The sequence below is a fragment of the Neodiprion pinetum genome, chromosome 2, assembly GCF_021155775.2.
Source record: "Neodiprion pinetum isolate iyNeoPine1 chromosome 2, iyNeoPine1.2, whole genome shotgun sequence".
NCBI lineage: Eukaryota > Metazoa > Arthropoda > Insecta > Hymenoptera > Diprionidae > Neodiprion > Neodiprion pinetum.
Genome location: NC_060233.1, coordinates 40,217,609 through 40,227,279, shown reverse-complemented (window position 1 = coordinate 40,227,279; position 9,671 = coordinate 40,217,609).

Sequence of the window (9,671 nt, the reverse complement as noted above, 5' to 3'; positions counted from 1 at the left end):
ATTTTAATTTTCTACCCAGAACCGTATTTCTCGATTATAACAAAACGCGAGAATGCTCAAGCATGCTGCGCAGAAATTTTGCTCGATGATACAGTTTCAACTCCCCCCTCACTTAAAAATTTTACGCTAAATTGGATTTACGCTGCGACTAGATTTTGATACTATTTTGATACTACGATCCTTTTGCCACGTGGCCAAGCTACTTTTCCAAGATATTCATTCGTTGGCTAAATTGTACCGAAATGATCACACCGCACCATCCGCGTGACTCCAACGTACAAGTATAAGACAAATCGAAAATTGAGCAAGGTACTCACCGGGAGATTCTTTGCGGGAATGAAGCGCGACCCTCGTTCCCGTTTTCGTCATCCCTTAAGAAAACTCGGCCGTGGACACCCTCGCGCATCGTTTCCAAGGCACGTATTCCCTCGGGATTTCCCTCCCCCTCCGAGTCAGTATCAGCTTGTAACAAACAGTTAGCCCTCGATTTGTAGACGGGCCGTTCAGCCTAGGCTCTGGTCGAACGGTGATCCAGGTTGGCGTAGGACTGGAAGGCAATTAACACGTCAGCCATATATCATGCTCGCGCATGGATGGGCCACCCTGCCTCACACCTCCCCGCATTCGTCCCGCACCTACCCACACGGCCTGCCATTCGGCAGCGGAAATATTCGACCGCGCTGCGCGCATTCACACCTCCGAGAAGTCTTTAAATCTTGGCCGAAAGAACGCGAGCCTTTCTCCCGCAGCTCTGTCTCCGTCGTCCGTGAGTGTAATTATCAGTTGCCATACCTCTTCCGAAATTCGTTGGTAATTCTCCTTCGCCGAAACGCTGCAGCGGATAATATCCCGGATTTTTCGCCGCTGTTCAACAGTCGTACGATGTGAATGTACAGCTTCGAGAGAGTCAACTCGCCTCTTTTTAATTACAGACATCAATTAAGACATGTTGGTTGAAACGATCGGCGCGGGGGCCTCGTCAGAGATTCGGGCCTTGGTAAGACGGGAAAGGTGTCGGTCGTAATCATTTATTATCTGGAGATTGAATTTCTCTTACGGTCTGCACCAGGTTTAATTAAAATATCGTTAGGAGTAGGCGTTCGGAGGCCTCTCTGGCTTCTCCTACGTTATTTTCCTTCGCTTCGTTTTCTTTTCATTCAATTTTCGTTCGCTGCTTCCGTGATGCAGCTCGCTCCTTACACGCTGCGCGTGTGTGTAAAATTGAACATGTGTAAACTAATTTAAAATATAACGTGTAACGAAGCGGTTTTTCCTTTCGAATAATCTGCGACCGTTTTCACTCAACGTCGCTTGATTCAAATCTGAGTTATCGAACTCGACTTTACACCCGTGAAACGTACAATATTAATCGCGGTTTCCGTTCTTGCATGTTTACATCTTGTTACACGTTTCGTCGTTTCTCCGCGCTGTCGCGGGTAGAATTAGTAAACAAGTAGCGTGAATAGTCGCTGCAGCTTCCACGGGCTGGTCGGTGTAATTAATTACAATATCGTCCGACCATTTTTCACTGCGAGGAATCCTCAGCGCACCGCGCGAGAATAATTTAACGGCTGCGCTCTTTCTTCTTTTTCGATAGTTTTATTTTCCAACTCGTTAAGAGCTACTTAAAATCACGACAATTATATCAGAGGCGTCGCTGAATATCCCGGCTGTGATTACACGGTTACAAAACAGTCGAACCGGGAGTCTCGGCGCCTACAAATGCTCGAGGCGGCGGTTTTTGCGGAGCGAGTATCAAAAATCCGCAGCAAAAAAAAAAATTGCCATCGTCACTGCGCTGACTCGCGATCAGTTTACTCGCAGCTTCGTAACGAGTCTCGATTTCAGGGCGTCGCTTTGGTTAAATTCTGGCGGTGACTGTATTTTTAGCTTTTTTAACTTTTTGGCCGCCGGTGTTAATTGATTAATTTCGTTTCACGTCACCTGCTGCCATCCTCCGTGACTCTAGCCAGCGTCGCGTCGATGACTGTGACTCGATACGCCGGCTCGGCGTAAGGCCGCGTCTCTTTCCGTATAATTCAATTTTTCAAATGACTAAGCTGAAAGCGCCAAACTGCCGAAACGACTCGGTCAGGCCCGTCGCAGGACTATTGGCTGAGTCGAGTCCTGCGGGCGTGGTGTTGAAATTAATAACGAACCGCTTGACGGCTCAATTTACCCCTGTCCCGTCGCCCCGTTTTTTCACTCTCACCTTGTCCCGCTTTTCGAACTGCATGACATTCCTTGTCTTTTTCTGTTCTTTTTATTTATTTATTTTTTTTTGTTCGTCGCATCCGCAGGTAAAAACGGAAATTGAATTATATCGCCGCTTTGTCCGATTCGTGGAAACGTCGATGTTATATACACGTCTAATATAATAATCCATTCCCCAAACTAGTATCTTCCGTTTCTTTGTCCTCCCTTCCGACGTCCCGTAACGTTTATTTTCCCAACCGCAGCTTTTCGCTCTACGGAATTCGCACATGTGGATTCTCTGCTCACTTTTAGCTATTATTTTTTTCCGCTGTCCAAACACGCCCCAGAATGCGGTTGCTTCTTTGTCACGATTCTTTTTTCAACCCCCCGTATAATCGACGCAGCCGCGTATCAATTCTTGCACGACGACGCTGAGGAGATTGATTTTCGGGCACAGTTTCACGTTAACACCTATTAATTCCCGCTGCGTATGTAAGCCGAATTCTGGGTGAGGGGATTAATTTGTCAACCTGGCAGAGGCGAAATTAGTCCACGAGTACGGCGTGCGGGTGATAATATTTGTCTCGATTTCGGGGTGGGTAAAATCGACGACGTCGTCGTCACCCGTAACCCTATATCTGACCTAATTTGATTTTACCAAAACCGATCGAAGCCGAGTCGAAGCGGGCTCGGGTGCAAGCCGCAAGTCGCAAGCTGCGTAAGCCGCGATTAGTGATCGACGAATGAAGCGATCGGTTCGATCATGACGAGAATTAGACAAACGCGCAGCTGACGACGAGCCGATAAATTCAAGCTTCCGCGCTCTTTCATACGCAGTTCATCGATGTTTACGGTCAATTTTATAAGATCTCACGTCCTTACGGCTTCCCCGTACAACCGCAACCGTTTCCCCCATAGCTTACCGACGCACGTAATGAGCGTGTTTAACCAAGGCTGCTGATGAGCCGGTTTGAAAATTAATAAATATAAATCATCCTCGCGTTATTAGATGAAACGCCATACGTGGGCGATCGTGCGCCTTGAAATTTTTCTCGCAAATTAATTACTTCCTACATGTATAGCAGCAGTGGTACACGTGCATACGTATAATATCACGTACCCACGCTTGAACGGGGTGCAATCCGGTATCTCGCGTGCTTCCGATCGTACAACTTAATTGCAATCTAGGTATCCGACCGTTCGAGAAATCTCCATAAATTCCGTCCAACCCTCTGTGTTAAAGGTGTATATATGATATAATACACGCAGCCCGGGGAGAAGTGAAATCGTATATAGAATTACGTTCCGAGTAGCACGACACCGCGATAAAACGATTCCGACTCGTTCCCCGATCCCAAAGCAAGAGTCTGAAACGCGGAAAAACCGTATTTCCCGCATCGGGCTTGGAGCGTCCCGCGACAAAAGCACCGCGCGTGCAGGAGCATAAATTTCCGCATTATCGCGGCGCACCGAACAGCGTATAATCGAAGCGTTTGAAACAATCGACCGTTAAATGGAACGGTCCCGCTGCAAATAATAACTCCCAATAACAGCGTAGTCTCTATGTTTCGCAAATGTCGGAGCGTTGCGCATTCGATGCTCGGCACACATGCAATCGTTGCACCGATCCGCGTACGTCCCGAATGCGAGAAACGGTTCGGCAAGAGCGCGGGGGGGGGGGGAGGTGTAACAGAAACTGCAGCGTGGGACAGGCGGGAAACAAGCGCGCATCGGTAATGAGAGGCCAATTAGAACACCCCGCCGATGGAATTACCTCTAACGTTCGAAATTCAAACCGCTCCCGCTGCAGTTGGCGTGCCGTTACCACCGTAATGCCCTCGGGCACGCGAGCAGCTTCTGTGCTTTTATATCGAGTTAACTTGCTCCCGAATTTTTATTACACGTACCGCACTCCTACGGGCTCGACCTTTGCTCCTTTCGCCGCCTAGCTCTGCTCCTCGTACTTCCGTCGGAGTTCGGAGCCTCCGAAAATTGCCGATTCGATCCCGATCGGCGCGCGGAGACGACCAGAGATTTTTTAAAAACAATCGACTCCCCGAAGAAGCCGGATATCGCATGTCAACCGTCGGGGTACGTAATCGTGTGGGTAATGACGTAATAATGATATACGAGAGCGGCAGACGCGGACTAATATTTCCCGAGGATGCCGCCGCCGCGGGATTCAGTCGCATTTTTTACCCACCCGTCTGGTAATTGGCCGTATTCTTACACGAGGGGCACAACAGGCCTAATAGAAATAGGCAAGAGGCAAGAGGTAAGAGAGCCGTGCAGGGCTGCCCGGGATAATTGGACGGATTCTATTAGACCCGTCCTCGGGGCATCAGGCCCGTTTGATTTACAGCGCGAGGCGTCGGCGAATTCGGGAAATTAAAACGCAGCCCCGAATTTCTCGGAGGTCAAAAGCTTCTCGCTGCCTCTTCGCTGATCGATAGAGTCGCGAATCGTATCTTCGATCCTAGGCTCGTCGATCGGAGATCGATGGCTCGATCGCGTTAGCGTGTCGGACGATTTGCGGGGCCTGGGATAACTCGGTCCCGGTTAAGCCGAGTCTCGCCCGGCTGGGCCTGATATAGACATTTCATATTGCGTTGGCTCGTTCGGCAGCTGTTCCCTCCTCCCTGCTCCTCGGCGTCGTCGCCATTTTAATTGAAAAAAGTCCCGCGGAGGCTGGGGCATCAATTTGGCCGATTATCCACCCGGCGAGACCGCTCCACCGTAGGGTCGGTGGTAGGTCGAACCAGGACAGAAAACCTACTATAGATTACCGGGTCTGTTATTATGCCGGAGCGGAGGTTTTTTCGGGACTAAAAATTGGTTTTTAATGCCGGGTTCGTCGCTTTCTTATGCCCCGCGGGACCCCCGCCGATAATAACTATATTACTATGTCCTACGGGATTTGGTATAGCTTAAACTACACGAACTATCCCGCGTCCCTGCCTCCGACCGAATCCAGAAACTGGAATGATCCGGAATCAGGAAGAAAAGTCTACACGGAAGGAAAGGTTTACGTGAGTCAAGTGATATTCGTTCGATTCAACCAAATGCGAGCAATTCAACGAAATACTTATGTTGATCTAACAAAATTCAGTCGAATCAAACGAACAGTTTTTTCGACCGATAGATCGTGAATTGAGACAAATAAAATACTTACTTCGCCACCCGTGACCAGACATTTAGTTTATTCAATGACTTTTTTCCCTCAGCGTGTCAATCGGGCGAAAAAAGAAGCTCCGTCAACGAGTAGCGGCAGTCTAACTGTCAAAAATCGTGACTGATACAGTGCAACGCTTAAACTCTTCCTCGTTTATACGATATTTACGAGCGTGCCTACTTTTTGCCGAGTGTGGGGAGGATTGCAGGCGGCGTGGTATAATCGAAAGCAGCAAACTCGGTATTTTATCGCGGCGAGGTGGGTACTTTTTAGTAACACTACGTTGGGCGCCGTAGGTATACACACGTATGTACAACGCGTTGATAAGCATCTCGCGAGAGATCCGAGATTACGCGGGATGAACCGACCGACGTGTAGCCGCGAGATGAGGGAGTGTCTATAACTCGGCATCGATGTGTGGCGAGCAGTAGGTAACTCCGTTCCACGCCGGCCAGATGAAGTAAATCCGAGTTTTACGAGGCGGCACCGCCTCTTCCTCGCGCCCTGGCCCTCCTGGATCCTCCGGGGCCCCGAGGTGCTCGACGATATGCGTTTCCAGGACTTATGCCGGGGAACCTGCGAGCCGCCTTTGCCGAGTCGTCGTAACATTCTCACCATAAATCCACGACCAAGTTACCGCGGCTACACGGATCCAGTTCCACCCCTGGATCCGGGACGGGCAGGTAAAACGGTGAGGTTTACAACGTATGGTAGCGCGGTCGAAGGACCTAAATAGAAAGCAAACAGCACTCGTGATATCCGGAGTGCGATTCTGGTATCGGTTGAGGGAAGGGTTCCCATCGTCGAGATAAACGCGTGATCCCGTTAGTTTTTCCTTTTCCATCTCTGTGTAATCCGCCTGTAATCGTATTTGCCGAAGACTTTGTGATATATTTCCAACCCTTTGGTCTGAAAGCTTTTCGCTATAACCTGTCTCCATTTACAGATAAGAGATAATCGACGAATGGTATAATGTTTGATTTTTACGACAGTTAAATCCATCATAGTTGAAGAAAGAAATTTATTTTTTATTTATTCAGGATAAACATTAGAGTGCGTTTGCCAATCGGCGGGTGAAGCTTGCGCGGGTATTTGTTGTGTGAACCCGAAAGTATCCGCAAAATATGATTCATTACGTTATAAACAGAAGGAGTCTCGAAGCTGTAATAGGTTAGCCGAGATTGGCTAATCGCAAGGCAGGACTCGAGATCGCGTTGACTCAACCGTTCGGCTACGTTATTATGGAATATACCGGAGTGAAGGTTTTGCGTCATAAAATTTGTATCGCAATGTCTGGAAGCGTTGCAGGCGCTAAACTGAGCAGAAAAGACACGAATCGTTAACTAAAAAGCAAGACTGCGTTTGTTCAACGGTCGCGTGTAAACCACATTGGAAAAAGGGTTAGTCCAGTCACGTGGATTTGCGGTCTGAGAAATCAATTCGCAACTCGATCTGTTCGACGATGCGTTTCAAGTTGGGCGGCCGGGGCGGCCTGAATTTTAAAACAAACCGGAGATGTCTGATCTTGTTAGCTCCGCGCACATCCTAGGCGAGGCACTTGCGATTAGGATCGAAGAAACGGGAAGATATTTACGACGGACGAAGGAGGAGATAACCGCGTTGCGAAGAGTTGCGTATGTACTCGGCATTTTGACGTAGCCGGTGGTATTTTATTATTTTTATTATTTGCGCCGCGTGCACATGCGGTAATATCTCGTACGTATATCTCGGCCTCGCATTATATAGGTACGTGAAATAAAATTTGGTAATAAAATTTGTTCCCGCCAGTTAAGTCGAGGCGAAGGGTTGCCAAAAGCGGCTATTAATTTTTTATCTCCGATCTCCGCTCCGGGCAAGGAGAAGTTTTCAATATCTATAAGAGGCCGTAAAATCTTCATCTTGGCTCGGGACTCTCTCCGCGTGCATGCGTGCTCGCATTATGCATTATATATACACGCGCGTACCCGTATTAAGCTTTAGCTTACGTTATTATTTATTCCGCATCCCCGGCATGAATTTCGCGGTATCGCGAGGCGCTCAAAGCTCTCTCTCTCTCTCTCTCTCTCTCTCTCTCTCTCTCTCTCTCTCTCTCTCTCTCTCTCTCTCTCTCTCTCTCTCTCTCTCTCTCTCTTCTCTTTTTCTCTCTTCGTCACAAGCGTATGCAGGAGCAAAACGCTTCGTGGAATTTGACGCCCCGCGATCCTTTCCGGCAATCCGTCGATGACGATATAAGTAACAAATTGAAACGAAGCTTGCAGAACCGTGGATCTGGAACCAGAAGCCAGGTCGGTACGAACGGATCCTCGCGTGACTGCTTCGCGGTGTCAGAAAGTTACGGGGAGGAAACTTTCTGCGAGATCGTGATTCCGGGTTTGCCGCCTGGGCCGGTATTAATAACAATCAATGGATTCGAACGCGGGCCGGGCTGTCGATCAGGGTTAAATACAGGTCGTATGAACGATATGGTCGATGTGCACGGGGTGTGGGTTATACGTATTTTAATCGCGGTGTGGAATCTGTTTCTGATCCCGTTTAAATCTCGTTGGCAAAGCGTTACCGCTGCCCGTTGCTTTGTACGTGTGCTTTCCTCGTGAGCGTGGCTAATATTTAATCGAGATTCTCGTCCTTGCCGCGCGGCGTGTAGGCGGATATGCAGGATCAGAGTAGGCAGTCGGCGGAGCACGGACCCAGCTCCGGAGGACCGAGGGGCCCGGAGGACTGACGGGACCCACGGGAGATGCGCCGAGGAGATAGTCGATACCTCTGGGAAATATCGCGGGTATCGACTATCGAGAGGAACAATCAGCCCTAAATGGTTTATGCGAGCAGTTGACCTATCGACCCCTCGTAATAAGCGGCGCAGCATCTGCCTCTTGATCTATTGGATCGGATCAACTTACACCTTGCTCTTTGGTCCTTTCGATTCCTTATAGGTACACAGAAACGACCCAAGCTTGGCCCGCGTAATCACTGCTCGACCAACGCCAGCTATTGTTCCCTCTATCAAATTTAGCCGCTTGATGATTCTCTGCTTACGGACCAACGAGGCTGCTCCGACTTTTCTTCGGGATACGCGTCAATCAGTTTCCACCGACAAAGGAACCCGATTTGTCATTATATCACACGCATACCCGTCGCACACTTCGTAGCTCCTCTATTTCACAATCACCTCATATTGTCACCCCGTACAATCGCTTTTAAGACCCCAATTTCGACCACGTTCGATTTCTCGGTTAAACGCTGAAGCTCGGCTAATTACTGAACGTTATGCAAGTTCAGATTCAGTTTGTCGCTGTTTCTTCGTTTTATGCCTGTTCACTTCTCATCGTCTCCGTAGATTCTGAAAACGTAGTTGTGAACTAACAGGACGAGATTGGCTCGAGATGTTTCGCCCGAACGTTTGTCGAATGGGTATAAAGTCGCGGTTGCCAATTTACGTGGCTGAGAAATTGAATAGCGTCAAAAACACCGTCATTGGTTACTAGAAGTTAAGAAGCATTTAATTATCCAATTCCTGTAACGAGCTTCAAATCACAATAGTCTCGTTGCGGTGCAGACGATTCGGGCAATGTATTACGGACAGGATGGGGGAAAACATGAGTGAAACATGATTAAATGGAAGCAGCGAGTTGAAGGAAAGACTCTTCAAACATGAAACCATCGGCTGGCCTCGCGATTTGGCAAATTAATTCGAGCGGGCAAAAATGGTTCAACAATATAAGCATAACGGTTTCGTTGACGGCTTTCTTATTGTTACGGATGGCCGCGTGAAATTCCGCAACTCTACAAGTAAAACGCGACACACAAGCAAGCAGTCGGTGACTTTGGTTAATCCGAGTTGTCGGTGCAGTTAATTGAATCACACGGTTAAAAAGGCTAGCGTCCGATTTTAAAAACCCTGAGCATGGCAGTAATCTTGACCGCGTCGCGACTTGAAAGGCTAGAACATTAATATCTCCATTCTTCGTGGACAATGCGGCCAAGTGGGAGCGGGAAATAATCGTTCATTAATTGAGTCCTCTCCCCGTCGAGACCGGCCAACTTCGGACTCGTACACCGAGACGCTGGATCTTATTGTGACTCGAAGACACAATGGACCTTTGTTGGAGCGTCATGGGCGCGCGGAGCATAAACGCGCAATCGTAAACGCAAATACGGACCATTCCGGACGCGGAATCGCAAGCCCAAGTCTGAATTGCACGGGACTTGAACCCGGGGCTGATTGACTCGACTCCGGCAGCCGTTAGTCGCCTAAGAACGAGGACTTCGTACAGTGCAAGTGTTTTCACGTCATTTGCATACC